The 14,192-nt window shown below is 38.2% G+C and overlaps 1 pseudogene; it reads left to right on the top strand.

The window, feature by feature from the left end:
* The first annotated feature begins 7,038 nt into the window (after positions 1-7,038).
* On the top strand, positions 7,039-13,696 carry LOC138082375 (large ribosomal subunit protein eL19-like; annotated as a pseudogene).
* Positions 13,697-14,192: the final 496 nt, after the last annotated feature.

Below are 14,192 nucleotides of genomic sequence, written 5' to 3'. Positions count from 1 at the left end.
GCCTCTGGACAAGTGGAAAGATCAATACCTAAAATTAAGGGGAAATCTACCTTATTTTCTGTCATGGGCTGAGTTGTGTTCCCATCGCCTCCCCCAATCTAGTTCATGGGTTGAAGTCCTAACCCCCACTGCTGCAGGATGTGATTGTATTTGGAAATAGAATTTTAAAGAGCTGATTTGAGTTAAAATGAGGTGGGGCTCTAATCCAGTATTACTGGTGTCTTTTTAAGAAGAGGGAGAGACTCCAGGGATAAAAATACACAGAGGAAAGGCCATGTGAAAAGTTAGCCATCTGCCAGCCAACAGAGAAGCCTCAGAAGAAACCAAACCTACTGACACCTGGATCTTGGACATCTAGCCTCTGGAAATGTGAGAAAATAAATTTCTGTTGCTTAAACCATGAGGTCTGTGGTAAAAAGACATACATCATTGTACTGCACCTTGCAGACATGTTTTTTACAGATGGAAAGTTTGTGGCAACCCATATTGACCAAATCTGTCAACATCATTTCCCCAGTAGCATTTGCTCACTTCATGTCTCTGTGTAACATTTTGATAATTCTCACAATAGTTCAAATTTTTCACTATTAGTATATTTGTTATGGTGATCTGTGATTGATCAGTGATCTTTGATGTTACTGTTATAATTGCTTTAGCATTTTTTACCAATCAAGTGAAAGTCGCTCAGTCATGTCTGACTCTTTGCGACCCCACGGAATAGTCTATGGGATTCTCCAGGCCAGAATACTGGAGTGGGTAACTGTTCCCTTCTCCAGGGGATCTTCTCAACCCAGGGAAAGAACCCAGGTCTCCTGCATTGCAGGCAGATTCTTTATCAGCTGAGCCACCAAGGAAGCCCATGAATACTGGAGTGGGTAGCCTATCCCTTCTCCAGTGGATCCTCCTAACCCAGGAATCAAACTGGGGTCTCCTTCATTGCAGGCAGATTCTTTACCAGCTGAGCTACCAGGGATGTTCTAAGTCTGTTTTTACCAATAGAGCATTTTAAAATTAAGTTATGTATATTTTTTTTAGACATACTGCTATCACACACTTAAAAGACTGCAGCATAGAACAACTTTTATAAGCACTGGGAAACCAAAAGATTCCTGTGACTCACTTTATTGCAACATTTGCTTTATTGTGGTGGTCTGGAATTGAACCTACAATATCTCAGAGTTATGCCTATACTTTGTTATGGCAGCCCAACTGACGCATATACTTTGTAAGATAGACCCTAAAAATCTGTGGTATTTGTTAAGCTGCTTGGTTGCAGGACCCAAGGAGCCTGGTTGAGGTCAGTACCACCAGTTTCTCTCATCCTGCCACAGGAACTCTAATGAGATGTTGTATGGAACAAATTAAATGGATCTGGTTCCAGTCCTTGTGGTCAGATTAATCAGAGTGGGTGACGGAATGGCTCACTCATGAAAAACTTCACCAGATGTCAAGATGATCTAGAAATGAGGAACGGTTATTGTTGGGAAATACTATGGTTGTCTCATATTTCTGAAGATCTTGTGAGCAGAGGCACTGACTGCCATTTTTGCTCACCATCATTGCTTGGATATTTGTATAGGAATAGCCTTGAAAGACAGATAATGTCTGCCTCTGACACACAAGGCAGGCTTACTTACTGTTCATAACAAAAGATTTGAATTCCCTTAGCTCAGGTTTCTTTCCTGTGTTGTAACCCACCATGTGTGCAGTTGTTATTCAGCCTTTGTGTGGCCCTCTGGAAACTGGGACTCCAGAAACTGCTATAAAACATGCTAATGCTCATGCTGCTTGCAGTGTCTTGAGTAACCAAATCTTTGTCATTGACCCAGGAGGTTTGTGTCTTTGGCCGAGCATTCATGAAACATTTAGCTTTTAAACAGTGTAAACGCTCAGACCCTTCACAATATTTGACAGCTGGAGGAAAATTCTGCTTTTTATTGAAAGGAAAAAAAAAACACAGGAAACAATTGAAGTCTATTTCAAATAATCTATTGGTCAGTCGGGGGCCAAAGTCCCCTTAATATCTGGGAAAATTTAAGGGTTTTTAATTCTCCCTTCCATTTTCTGCTCATTTCTAGATCAGCTGCAATGGATGCCTTCTGGACTCCTACATAAACTTGATTTATTCTCTGAATGTGTTACTTATCTTTATTGTTAGGATGCTTTTGTGGGCATATACACATATCAAAACTCATAAAACGGTACACTTTATATATGTGCAGTTTTTATGTGGCAGTTACACCTCAATAAAACAGTAAAAGAAAAGTGTTTTTTTTCTGTGCGTGTTGTTTGTGACTATCCTGTTGGATTACATATCTCAAAACCCACTCACACCTAGATTTTCAATAAAGTAAAATATATGTAAAAATAATTTTGAATACATATATATATACCTATAATTTTGAACTGAAGAATGGGACAAATATGGCAGAAAGGGTAAATTCAGAAGGTAAATCAGGTTATTCAGGAGACTAGAAAATCATAACCCAACTTTTTGCCATTTTTTAATACTCTATATTTTCCTTTTCCATATGGTTCTAAACCACTAAATATGTTATTACTTTTCTTTAAAATTTTTAATTATTTTTTAAAAGGCAATAAAAATAAATTTAAAAGCCTTTTACATTTACTTACATTTTGGCCATTTCTTCTGTTATACATTCCTCAGCAATCAAACCTCCATCTACCTATCATTTTCTTGATGCCTGAAGGACTTTATATAGATATAAATTGCAATATATATTAAAATTAAGTTATAAAATATATACAATACATTATTTATTGTGTAAATTATATGTCATTTTATAGTTCAAGCCTACCATTAAGCTTTTGTACATCTGGGAATGTTTTTATTTTATATTTTTTGGAAATTATTTTTACCAAATATAGAATTTTGGTTGACATTTTCTTTTTCTTTAAGTATGTGGAAGATGTTTCTTTCCTATTTCTGCCTTGCTGCATTCTGACATGAAATCTTCAATTATTTGTCTCTCTGTAAATGATGTGGTTTCCCCCTGCCCCCCAGCTGCTTTTAAGATTTATTTTTACATATATTTTTAAGCAATTTAATTTTGATATGCCTTGGTATAATTTTCTTCACTTTTGGTACTTGAGATTTATTGGGCTTCTTAAGAGCTGTGGTTTATGCTTTCATTTAATTTCAAAAAGTAATTTGGCCATTACTTTTTGTCCTATTTCCACCCTACCCCTTTCTTTTGGGTACTTGAATTACATGTATGTTAGGTCACTTTGGCCACCTGGTATGAAGAACTGACTCACTGGAAAAAGACCCTGATGCTGGGAAAGATTGAAGGCGGGAGGAGAAGGGGATAGCAGAGGATGAGATGGTTGGATGGCATCACTGACTCGATGGAGATGAGTTTGAGCAAGCTCTGGGAGTTGGTGAAGGACAAGGAGGCCTGGCGTGCTGCAGTCCATGGGGTTGCAAAGAGTCAGACACGACTGAGCGAATGAACTGATACTGATAGGTCACTTGAAGTTGGCCAGCAGGTCACTATTCTTTTCTTTTTTTTTCCAGTCTTTTTCTCTCTCAATTTCATCTTGGATAGTTTCTATTGCTATGTCTTAAAGTTTACTAGTCATTTCTTCTTTAGTGTCTCATCTGACATTAATCTCATGCAGGGTGCCTTGGGGTGCTAGGTGGGAGTGGATAGCAGAGAGGGGACCCAGAAGCTGGTGTAATCAAACATGGCTACCTGTGGGGTGAAAGCTAGTGAATCTGCAGAAGGTCCCTGGCAGCTTTGCTAGCCTTTTGTTGCTTCTTCAGTGGTGAAAACTGCTGGGTTTATCCATTCAAGCAGTTCACTGTCACTGGGTAGTGTGGCTGTTCTGCTGTGTGACTTTTACAGGTAGTCTCTGCTTTTCTTCCTTGTTTCTGTGAGTCCTGTATGTCTTGGCTTTGCTGGTCTGGATGAGGAAATAACCAAGTGGGAGCTTCCTGCCCTGGAAGACTGGGGAAGCTGATTAATTACCTGACTGATTCTCCCTTTTCAAGGAAGAATAACTCTTTCTAGCTGGGGATATCCCACTTGGCTCTGAGCAGTTTGGAAGATGGGATGATGCAGCTAGAAATGAAGCTGTCTTCTCTTTCTGTGGGTTTTTCTCAGGTTTTTGTTGTACTGTGTTGGTGAAGTTTTTGTTGATCTTCATGTGAAGATGGTGGGGGGATGTTTTGGTATCTTGGTTTCTTGGCCATCTTGGTCTAAAGTCTTCTAGAAAATAGGTGTTTATGAGAGGAAACTTATTGGATTAGATTGTTAATCAATTTAAATTATTTAACCATTTATTTTTAAATACTTCATCTGAGGAAACTACTAAACCATTTCTGGTTATTACTATTGACTGTAGTTCAAAGTTAGCATTAAAGACCAGTATGTAGCAATGTAAAACTCAGATTGTATGTTATTTTTAACTACACAGTCACATAAATTAGAATCATTAATTCCTAAATTTGAAACATATTCTTTTCTACCATATTCAGCATGAATATGTCTTTAATATAGCACTGAGATAACTTATTTATTGTTTATTGAATTTTTACCCTTTTTATTATCTTTAATTTAAAACCTCTTCCTATAATCTCCATGGCTGATAAAGAATATTTAGGAAGAATGCATTCTTTACTCAGAATAAGGCAGGAGACAAAATCTTACTGAATCTTAATGTATGTGAAGCATTTTACACAGGCTCCCACACTTAGTTCTCATGAACAAGTAAAATAGATATGACCACTTCCTGTTTACAGATAAGAAATTGGATTAAATGAGTCATACAGTATCATGCACTGGTTATAGCAAACACCTCTTCCAACAACATAAGATGACTCTACACATGGACATCACTAGATGGTGAATACCGAAATCAGATTGATTATATTCTTTGCAGCCAAAGACAGAGAAGCTCTATACAGTCAACAAAAACAAGACCAGGAGCTGACTGTGGCTCAGACCAGGAAGAACTCCTTATTGCAAAGTTCAGACTTAAATTGAAGAAAGCAGGGAGAACTACTAGACTATTCAGGTATGACCTAAATCAAATCCCTTATGATTGTACAGTGGAAGTGAGAGATAGATTCAAGGCATTAAATCTGATAGAGTGCCTGAAGAACTATGGATGGAGGTTCATGACATTGTACAGGAGCCTATGATCAAAACCATCTGCAAGAAAAGAAATGCAAAAAGGCAAAATGATTGTCCAAGGAGATCTTACAAATAGCTGAGAAAAGAAGAGAAGCAGAAGGCAAAGGAGAAAAGGAAAGATATATCCATCTGAATGCAGAATTCCAAAAAATAATAAGAAGAGATAAGAAAGCCTTCCTAAATGATCAGTGAAAATAAATAGAGGAAAATAATAGAATGGGAAAGACTAGAGTGCTCTTCAAGAAAATTAGAGATACCAAGAGAATATTTCATGCAAAGATGGGCACAATAAAAGAAACAGTATTGACCTAACAGAAACAGAAGATAATAAGAAGAGGTAGCAAGAATACACAGAAGAACTATACAAGAAAGATCTTCATGACCCAGATAACTACAATGGTGTGATCATTCTCCTAGAGCCAGACATTCTGAAGTGTGAGGTTAAGTGGGCCTTAGGAAGAATCACTATGAACAAAGCTAGTGGAGGTGATGGGATTCCAGATGTGCTATTTAAAATCCTAAAAGATGATGCTGTGAAAATGTTGTACTCAATATGCCAGCAAATTTAGAAAACTCAGCACTGGCCACAGGACTGGAAAAGGTCAGTTTTCATTCCAATCCCAAAGAAAGGCAATGTCAAAGAATGTTCATACTACTGCACAAATGCACTCATCTCACACATTAGCAAAGTAATGCTCAAAATTCTCCAAGTTAGGCTTCAATAGTATGTGAACCAAGAACTTCAGATGTTCAAGCTGGATTAAGAAAAGGCAGAAGAACCAGAGATCAAATTGCCAACATCTGTTGGATCATAGAATAGCAAGAGAATTCCAGAAAAACATCTACTTCTGCTTCATTGGCTACACTAAAGTCTTTGACTGTGTAGATCACAACAAACTATGGAAAATTCTTCAAGAGAATTCCAGACCACCTTACCTGCCTTCTGAGAAATCTGCATGCAGGTCAAGAAACAACAGTTAAAATCAGACATGAAACAATGAACTTGTTCCAAATTGGGAGAAGAATACGTCAAGGCTGTATATTGTCACCCTGCTTATTTAACTTCTATGCAGAGTACATCATGAGAAATGCTGGGCTCAATGAAGCACAAGCTGGAATCAAGATTGCCAGGAGAAATATCAATAACCTCAGATATGCAGATGACACCACCCTTATGGCAGAAAGTGAAGAATAACTAAAAAGCCTCTTGATGAAAGAGGAGAGTGAAAAAGTTGATTTAAAGCTCAACATTCAAAAAACTAAGATCATGGCATCTGATTCCATCACTTCATGGCAAATAGATGGGGAAACAATGGAAACAGTGTCAGACTTTATTTTTCTGGGCTCCAAAATAACTGAAGATGGTGACTGCAGCCATGAAATTAAAAGACACTTGCTCCTTGGAGGAAAAGCTGTGACCAACTCTAGACAGCATTTTTTTTCCCCCAACATTTTTTGAGGTTATTTTTTAAAATTAATTTATTTTTTATTGAAGGATAATTGAAAGCAGAGACATTATTTTGCTGACAAACGTCCGTCTAGTCAAAGCTGTGGTTTTTCCAGTAGTCATGTATGGATGTGACAGTTGAACCATGAAGAAAGCTGAGCACTGAAGAATTGATGCTTTTGAATTGTGGTATTGGAGAAGAGTATTGAGAGTCCCTTGGACTGCAAGGAACTCTAACCAGTCTATCCTAAAGGAGATCAGTTCTGAATATTCATTGGAGGGACCGTTGAAGGAGAAGCTCCAATACTTGGCCACCTGATATGAAGAACTGACTCATTGGAAAAGACCCCAATGCTGGGAAAGATTGAAGACAGGAGGAGAAGGGGACGACAGAAGATGAGATGGTTGGATGGCATCACCAACTCAATGGACATGAGTTTGAGCAAGCTCCAGGAGTTGGTGATGGACAGCGAAGCCTGGTATGCTGCAGTCCATGGGGTTGCAGAGTCAGACGCAACTGAGCCCTTAACTGAAAAAACTGTCAGTGTCATATAGGTAGAAAATACAAACTCTGTTTTTTTATACTTGACTCAATAAATATTTATTTCTTTTATTTAGAGAGGGTGTTATAAATTTTTTAAAATTGGTTCTCAAAAGACAGTCTTTACTCATGATGATGTACACTACTACAGTTTTTCAGAAATACTGCAAAAACCAATCTTTGTATAAAAATTGTTTTAAACTAGATGTGATATTTTTCATTAATATATTGCTACTGAATTTTTTTCCAAGAGTCTGAAAAGAATGGTAATTGTTAGGGTTCTCCTGTAAAGCATACTGAACAAAAAGCATAATCATTTAAATAATGGAAGAGGGAATTTTTCAGTGTATGATAGCATTTTAGAGTTGATATCATAAAATAGTTTTTTAGACCAAATGTAGACACTGACAGCTTCCTTATTAAATAATTTCTTTAAACTTAAAGGTTTTGGAGAAATGTTCTGAAAAGTCCCTCAGAAGTCATCTAATTTTTCCATACTTGACTTTGGGGAGTTGTAATTTGTTGTAAATTGCCACGTTGTCTTTGAGCCATTTTCATACATCTTATTTGCTGTCTTTCGCTGTAACTCTCTCAGTGGCTCTTCGTTAACAATTGTCTGTTGTCCCAGATCTCACACAAGCTCAACAGCTCCCCAGGTCATCTTGAATCACTATGCAATGCTTATGATGATTTCTTTTTGTTGCTTTATAAATGAAGGAACAATGAAAGTGTAAAAAAAAATCCTTTGTAACAAATACATTTCTTTGTTTGTGGCGGTCCAAATTCCACTGGATATTACTCAGTTTTGTCATAAACTTGTTTCATATTGTACTATGTAATATTTTATTCATATAATTCTCAGGAGTGCACTTACTTTCATATTTTCTCTATTCCTTTAGGCAAATCCTCCCAGTTTTTATTTTTCTTCTGTTTCCAAGGCTCTGCATTCATTTTCACATTTCATTAGTAGTTAATTTAAAAATGCAATTAGAAAGAATTCCTTTGAGGATAGCAGGCAAAAATTGGCTTCTTTCTGCTCAATTCTTGTTAAAGAGCATGGGAAGATTCTTTTCAACTAAGAACGTTTAGAACAGAGGCCAAAAAAAAAAAAATCTCTAGCAAATTATTGCTATTTTGGCATTAGTATAGTATGTGTATGGACCATTAAATAAATTTTGCCCCCTGCATTTGTCTTTTAGGAGGATTTAGCAGTAATTAACCCAGTTGAATGGTAAGCTTTTGATCCCAGGATTCTTTAAAAGTAAAAACAGCACAGTATGTTTCAGGTTCTCTTTAACAAAATATCAGGTTATTTTACCCTGTGTTTAATCCTCAGCTTTGAATACTGTACATGAAACATGACTCTTGAGTTAAGAGAGTCCAACGTATCCAGGAATGTTTTGTAAAATTATCCAGGAGACTTTCTTAAAATACTCCAAAATGCACCAGGGTCATTTGCACAACTTCAGAATGTCTGTAGGATATACCAATGTATCAGGGTATGGCAGCTTCTGATTACTGACTTTTTGCTTTAATAAGAGCAAATTATTCTGGGGAAAATGAAGTAGAAAGTTGTAAAAGCATGGAGGTCTTTATAAGCATGTAAAACAATATCCCAGGGAAGCTTAAAATCAGAAGGATCTTGACTGCTAGCAGCTGATTAGTTGTTTTGTCAAGATGGTAGATAGTCATTGTTAGCCAAAATTCTCTGGTCGATGATTCTGTGTTAAAAAGTTCTCCATATTTTTTAAGAGCTTTGTTTTATTTTCTTTATTTATTTTTGCTGGGCGGGTCTTCTCTGCTGTGTCAGCTACTCCCTAGTTGCGGTGCGCGGCTTCTCTTGCGGTGCGCGGGCTTCTCTTGCTGTGGAGCCCAGGAGCTAGGGCACACAGGCTTCCGTAGTCGCTGCTCGCGGGCTCCGTACTTGTGGCTCACGGGCTCTAGGGCACAGTTGCAATTGTTGTGGTGCACAGACTTAGTTGCTCCATGGCGTGTGGGATCCTCCCTGATCAGGGATCGAACACCTGTCTCCTGCGTTGGCAGGCAGACTCTCCAACACTGAGCCACGGGGAAGTAAATGTTCTCCATGCTAATGGCCTGGGATTGTGTAAGGAAAATTGAGAAGTCCAAGAAAGTCTTAGCCATTAACAGGGGCCAGAGAGCATAATTGTACCCCAGAGGGAAAGAAAGATTCAGAGATTATTTCGTATGAGGATGCTCCCAACTCCAACATTGATTTGATACATTGCTTCACCATTATGGACTACATATTAAAGAGTTGTGAGAGTGACTGAGTGTGTACTCTGGTGTAGACTTGCTTGCATTCAAACACTAGCTCTGCTACTTAGTGCATCATCTTTGTTCCAGTTTTCATATCTGTAAAATGGGGTCCTAAGAGTATCTGTTTTATAGTTAGCTATGAGCAGTAATGGATATGAACTTGGGCAGACTTTGAGAGATGGTGAGGGACAGGGAGGCTTGGCATGCTGCAGTCCGTGGGGTCACAGATTTGGACATGACTGGGCAAATGAACAAGAACAACATGAACAGTAAAGCATGCACTGATGCAAAGCACTTAAAGCAGTCTGGTGCGAAGGTACTTAATAATTTTTAGTGTAACTATTACACTTAAAGTTCTAAAATTCGATTCATTACTGCAGTTTCAATATATTTCTTCTTGAACATTTTTCTGTGTTGGTTGGGAACAATTAGTGTTCTTTGACTTGAAACCTTATATGCTTGACTTTCAACATTAGAAGAGTGAGGGTAGAACATGCCCTAGAATTATGCAGGAAGCTTAATATCCCCTGGAGACACTGATAAGATCTTTTGTTGGTAGGATCTGACAGGGTCATCGCTGAGGGCTTTGGATCAGTAGAGAAAAAACCTGAGTTCTAGTTCTAACTCTGTCAATGAGTATTTGACTTAGGATAAATAATAAAATTTAATGTGACAATCATTATGGCCATGACAAGCTATATAGCCTCTCATTCTAAAACTTCTGTGCAAACACATAGAAGTATTTATATACCTCAGTCCAGTAGTAAATGTATTAGACTATCATAAATATAATTTTCTTTTTTTTTTCTTTTATGGGTATGTATGCATCGTCTCCAAAAAGTATATTTAATTATTACATTTTTTCAAATTTTTTTAAGTATAGTTGATTTACAATATTATAGTTTCAGTTATATAACAGAACTTAAATATTTTTCCAGATTATACTCCATTTAAAATTATTGTAGAATATTGGCTATATTTCCTGTGCTGTAGCATATCCATTAAAAATTTTTTTTTATTAGAGCATAATTGCTTTACAATGCTGTGGTGGTTTCTGCTATACATCAGTGAAAATCAGTCATAATTATCTGTATGTCTCCTCCCTCTTGAGCCTCCCTCACCTCCCTGCCTATCCATTTTATACAGAGTAGTTTGTAGCTCTCAACTCCCTACCCCTGTTCAGCCTTTCTCTACCCCTTCTACAGATAGTAATTACCGGTCTGTTCTCTATACCTGTAAGGTTGTTTCTGTTTGGCCATATTCATGCATTTGTTTTATTTAAAAAATCTAAGCTCCATTTTTATTTTTCTTTCGTTGGAGTATAGTTACTGAACAATATTATATAAGTTGGTGTTTAGTTACTAAGTAGTGTCTAATTCTTTTGCCATCCCATGGATGGCAGCCCACCAGGCTTGTCTGTCCGTGGGATTTCCCAGGCAAGAATTCTGGAGTGGGTAGCCATTTCCTTCTTCAGGGGATCTTCCTGACCCAGGGATTGAACCCAGGTCTCCTGCATTACAGGCAGATTCTTTACCATTGAGCCACCTGGGAAATCCATGATATAAGTTACAGGTACAAAATGCTGCTGCTGGTGGTGAGAGTGGACTATAAAGAAAGCTGAGCACCGAAGAATTGATGCTTTTGCACTGTGGTGTTGGAGAAGACTCTTGAGAGTCCCTTGGACTGCAAGGAGATCCAACCAGTCCATCCTAAAGGAAATCAGTCCTGGGTGTTCACTGGAAGGACTGATGTTGAAGCTGAAACTCCAATACTTTGGCCACCTGATGTGAAGAGCTGAATCATTTGAAAAGACCTTGATGCTGGGAAAGATTTAGGGCAGGAGGAGAAGGGGATGACAGAGGATGAGATGGTTGGATGGCATCACTGACTCAATGGACAAGAGTTTGAGCAAACTCTGGGAGTTGGTAATGGACAGGGAGGCCTGGTGTGCTGCAGTCCATGGGGTCACAAAGAATCGGACATGACTGAGTGACTGAACTGAACTGAACTGATACTCCATGTATAGTTATAAAATATTGGTTATATTCCTCATGTTATACAGTATATCCTTGTCATTAGCTTTTCTTTTTTTGGTTCCACATATGAATGATAACAAACAGTATTTATCTTTCTCTAACTCATTTGTCTAAGCATAATACCCTCTAGGTACATCCATGTAGTTGCGAATGATAGAATTTTATTCTTTTTTTTTTTAATGACTAACAGTCCATACTATGTATATATGACATCTTTAACCACTAATCTTTTGATAGACATGTTGCTTTCACATTTTGACTGTTGTAAATAATGCTGCTATGAACACTGGGGTGCATGTGTCTTTTTGAATTTGTGTTATTTTGTTTGGATTTACATCCAGGAGTGGAATTTCTGGATCATATGGTAGTTCTAGTTTTAGTTTTGACGAATCTCAAATACTCTCTTTCACAGTGGCTACACCAGTTTATATTTCTACTAACAGTGTACCAGGATTCCCTTTTCCTACATCTTTGCCAGCATTTGTTATTTGTGGACTTTGTTTTGACAGCCATTCTGACAGGTATAAGGTGACATCTCATTGCGGTTTTGATTTGCATTTCCCTGATGATTAGTGATGTAGAGCATTCTTTCATGTGCTTATTGACCATCTGTATGTCTTCTCTAGAAAAAAATCTACTCCAATCCTCTGCCCATTTTCTCATCAAGCTGTTGTTTTCTTGATATTGGGTTGTATGAGCTGTTTATATATTTTGGATATTGGGCATATTATTTGCAAATAATCTCTCATTCAGTAGGTTTCAGGAAACCAGCCAGAAGCCTGGGCAGTTTCAATCTGTTTTCTCTGTCATGTTTTGGGAATAAACAAGTATGTGCATGCTCTTCACACACAGAGTCTAGGTTTTTTTTTTTCTTTATTATTATTATTATTTTTTAAAATTTATAATATAATATCGGTTTTGCCACACATCAACATGAATCCACCACGGGTGTATACATGTTCCCAATCCCGAACCCCCCTCCCACCTCCCCCTCAACACCATCCCTCTGGGTCATCCCAGTGCACCAGCCCCAAGCATCCTGCACCCTGCATCGAACCTAGACTGGCGATTCATTTCTTATATGATAGTATACGTGTTTCAATGCCATTCTCCGAAATCATCCCACCCTCTCCCTCTTCCACAGAGTCCAAAAGATGGTTCTATACATTTTTCTTACAGCCCTTCTATAGGCCCCATTGGTTTTCAAACCAGCTAAGGGGACATGTCCTTCTGGTGTTGGACCCCAGAGCTGGGGCACCCAACATGTGGATGGAACCATTCACTCCCTAGGGAGAATGTGTGGGTCCTGTAATCCCTCTCCTCTTCTGCGTCCTCTCCCAGAGGTACAGGTCCTGACCTGTTTGTTTCCCTTCCCTTCCTACCCAATTCAGCTTGGATTTTTCATACAGTCTCTGCTGTAGAAGGTTCTTTCATCCAGTCTCCAGTCAGTTTTCAGTGAGAACCGCTCCACATGTAGATGTGTTTTTGATATGTTCATGGAAGCAGATGAGCTCTGTGTCCTGCTCTGCCATCTTGACCACCTTCATCCATAAATAAAATTTTTAATGCTGATAGTGTTTAAGTTTTCAAAGTTCTTTTAAAAACATTTTAATAGTAACCACCTTAAACAATTACATTACATTAGTTTATGTATGGCAACTCTACTGTTAAAAATCTTTACACCTAAAAATTCCCTATTGTTTTTCGCTGCTGCGGCAGTGGTCACAAGTATACTCAGGCTTCAGAAGAGGCTTGTCCTCCAGGGTCCTTTGCTGAGGCAAAAAGAAGGTCTGGTTGGACCCCAATGAGACTAATGAAATCGCCAATGCCAACTCCCGCCAGCAGATCCGGAAGCTGATCAAAGATGGGCTGATCATCTGGAAGCCTGTGGCTGTCCATTCCTGGGCTCGATGCTGAGAAGGTAACCTGGATGAGGAGGATGAGAGTTCTGCGCCAGCTGCTCAGGCGATACTGTACATCTAAGAAGATTAACCTCCACATGTATCACAGCCTGTACCTGAAGGTGAAGGGTAACGTGTTCAAAAACAAGCGAAATCTCATGGAACATATCTACAGCTGAAGGCAGACCAGGCTCTCAAGAAGCTTCTGGTGGACCAGGCTGAGGCCTGCAGGTCTAAGACCAAGGAAGCCCGCAAGCCCCAGGAAGAGTGGCTCCAGGCCAAGAAGGAGGGAATCATCAAGACTGTCCAAGGAAAAAGAGACCAAGAAATAAAGTTCTCCCCCTCTTCTCTGTACATAGTGGCCTCAACAATTGCATAGGTCACTCATTCAATAAAAAACAAGCCTTTATCTGCCTAAAAAAAAAAAATCGCCATCATCATTTAGTTTTTAAGTAGAAGTAATCATTTTGCATCAGTTCATTCATTCAGTGCCATAGTTTTATATACCTTCCCTCTGTCCCCTCTTTTTCACATTTATTCAATGTTGAATGTATACTATGAGTTGAAAATTATGTTACACAAATTATTTTATTAAATTCTTTGAATTTTCACAATGATGTCTAATCTCCACAAGAATGTAAGAAGGAAACAAATTATCAAAGGCAACTTTAAAACAAAAAAGATGAGGACATCATATGCATTTTAAATAAGCTAAGTTTGACTGTGAACATGAAATAAACTTTGAATTTATGCAAGGAAAGAAGAAGATAATATTTTTACAGAAAGAAAAGTGGGGGCTAAGAATTCCTTGCACTCATAAATTCTAGA

This window comes from Capricornis sumatraensis, chromosome 7 (assembly GCF_032405125.1).
Source record: "Capricornis sumatraensis isolate serow.1 chromosome 7, serow.2, whole genome shotgun sequence".
Classification (NCBI taxonomy): domain Eukaryota; kingdom Metazoa; phylum Chordata; class Mammalia; order Artiodactyla; family Bovidae; genus Capricornis; species Capricornis sumatraensis.
Note: the sequence above shows the minus strand (reverse complement) of the source record. Positions and strands in the feature narration are given on the sequence as shown.